Raw genomic sequence first — 2,763 nt, forward strand, 5'->3', positions numbered from 1 at the left:
GTCAATTCAGTGGAATGCCTACCGAAGATCCTCACCTTCACTTAAGATTGTTTATGGAGGTGAGCGATTCTTTCAAATTTGCGGGAGTACCTGAAGATGCACTACGATTAAAGTTATTCCCATACTCACTAAGGGATAGAGCTCAAACCTGGTTGAACTCATTGCCACCAAATTCCATTACCACATGGTAAGAGTTAGCAGAATGATTCCTTATGAAGTACTTCCCACCTAGCAAGAATGCTAAGTTGAGGAACGAGATCGCTACCTTCCAACAGATGGATGACGAGTCCGTGTATGAGGTGTGAGAAAGGTTTAAAGAACTATTATGAAGATGCCCTCATCACAGAATCCCTCATTGCATCCAATTAAAGACGTTCTATAATGGTCCAAATGCTCACACGAGGATGGTAGTGAACACTTCTGTCAATGGTGCTCTCCTTTCTAAGTCTTATAATGAGGCTTATGAAATCATCGAAAGGATTCCCATCAATAATTATAAACTAAGTAGAGTTAGGAAGACGAGTCACTAGAGTACATGAAGTGGAAACTCTCACTTCACTTGTATATCAGGTATCTTCGATATCCTTAATGCTTAAAAACTTTACTACTAATAGGTTAAATAATTTTGTAGCTCAGCCATCAAATCAATTCGAAAATGTAGCTTATGTTTATTGTGGGGAAGGACACTTGTTTGAAGAATGCCCGTCAAACCCAAAATCTATATATTACATGGGTAATCAGAACCAAGAGCAGAATCGATGAAGACAAAGATTTCAATCCAATTTCTATAACTCATCTTATCGAAATCTCGCTAATTTATCTTGGAGTAACCAAGGGGTTACACCTAGTAACACTTATGCACAACCTAGATTAACCCAACCACTTTTATTTACCCAAAAAGTTTAGAAACCACCACAAGCTGAACCTTCTAATAGCCTAAAGAACCTATTGAAGGCATAATGGCAAAGAATGACACAACTTTAAGAAATTTGGAGAATGAAGTAGTTCAACTTACAACTGAACTTAGGAACTGACCACAAGGCACTTTGCCTAGTGATACGGAGAATCCAAGAAATTCTGGGAAAGAGCATTGTAAAGAATTGAAACTAAGGAGCGGAAGGGCGTTAGAGCCCAACACTATTGAAGTTGAGCAAGAGCCAGCTGATGCTCGAGATAAAGTGAAAGTTCAATCACATTTTGAAAATCCAACCTCATCAGAATCAAAATCTGTAAAATCTGATAAGGTAACTTCTGACCTAGTCAATTCTGATAAACTAACACCTTTGTTAGATGTAGAAGTGCCATAATAGACGAAGTGCCCAGTTCAAGTTAAGAATCTTCCACCACCCTACCCTCAAAGACTTCAAAAGTAGAAGTAGGAAGTTGAGTTCAGGAAGTTCTTAGACATACTCAAGAAACTTGATATCAACATTTTGTTAGTAGAAGCACTTGAGCAGATTCCAAACTACGTCAAATTTATGAAGGATGTCTTGTTTAAGAAATGAAGACTTAGAGACTTTGAGATGATGGCTCTAACAAAGGAATGCAGCGCATATCTTCAAGATAAACTACCGCCAAAATTGAAGGACTCTAAATGTTTTAACATACCTTCTAACATTGGAACAACTTATTGTGGTAAGGCACTATGTGATTTGGGTGTGAGCATCAACTTGATGCCTATGTCCATATTCAGAAAGTTAGGTATAGGTGAAGCTAGACCTACTACGGTCTGACTTTAGTTAGCAGATCGATCCTTAGCACACCTAGAAGGAAAAATTGAGGATGTATTGGTACATGTAGATAAATTTATTTTCCCTACTGACTTTGTTATCTTAGACTTTGAACTAGATAAAGAGGTCCCAATCATCTTAGGAAGGCCTTCCCTAACAACTGGAAGGACTCTTATAGATGTGCAGAAGAGAGAGCTTACCATGCATGTTCAAGACGATCATGTAACGTTTGATGTTTTTAAATCTATGTGATTTCCTGACATAGTTGACGATTGTTTTGTAGTATCTAAGTTAAAAGAATTAGTCATGGAATGGGAACTCAACTCTGTTGAGGACCCATTGGAACAAGTTTTCCTGTCAGACCCTCTAAGTGATAAAGAGGGGGAGGAATACTTAACTTTGCTAGAAGCAAACTTGAAGGGATTTAATCCACAATCAAGTTTTTAATACTTGGAATTAGAAAGTAGAGATTATGTTCAACCAAAAGTGTCGATAGAAAAGCCACCTAAATTAGAACTTGAAGGAATTTCTTTCATATTTAAAATATGTCTATTTAGGTAATGCTTCGACTTTGTCTGTGATTATTTCAGAAGAGTTAACTGAAAAGCAGGAATAGAAACTCATTTTAGTGTTGAAACAATTCAAGAAGGCTATCAGATGGACTATAGCCGATATCTATTGTATTAGCCTATCCATTTGCATGCACAAAAATATCCTAGAATATGGTGAGAAAGGAATGATTGATAAAAAACAAAGACTGGACCCCATTATGAAGGATGTGGTAAAGAAAGAGATCATAAAACAGTTAGATTCGGGTATAATTTATCCCATCTCAGATAGTTCATGGGTAAGTTCGGTCCAGTGTATGTTAAAGAAATGAGGTATTACAATCATTGAGAATGAGAATAATGAATTAATACCGACTAGAATGGTTACGAGATGGAGAATTTGCATAGATTACCAAAAGTTGAATAAGGCGACTAGGAAAGATCATTTTCGTTTGTAGTTCTTGGACCAGATGCTGGATAGACTC

The 2,763-nt window shown here is 37.0% G+C and overlaps 1 non-coding gene across 1 annotated transcript; it reads right to left on the reverse strand.

Annotated features, from left to right (window-relative positions):
- Window positions 1-242: 242 nt before the first annotated feature.
- Window positions 243-349, reverse strand: LOC121231046 (small nucleolar RNA R71). The gene has a single exon (XR_005929115.1). It is a non-coding gene; the product is annotated as a small nucleolar RNA R71 (small nucleolar RNA).
- Between the last annotated feature and the right edge of the window lie 2,414 nt (window positions 350-2,763).

This window comes from Gossypium hirsutum, chromosome A06 (assembly GCF_007990345.1).
Source record: "Gossypium hirsutum isolate 1008001.06 chromosome A06, Gossypium_hirsutum_v2.1, whole genome shotgun sequence".
Classification (NCBI taxonomy): Eukaryota; Viridiplantae; Streptophyta; class Magnoliopsida; order Malvales; family Malvaceae; genus Gossypium; species Gossypium hirsutum.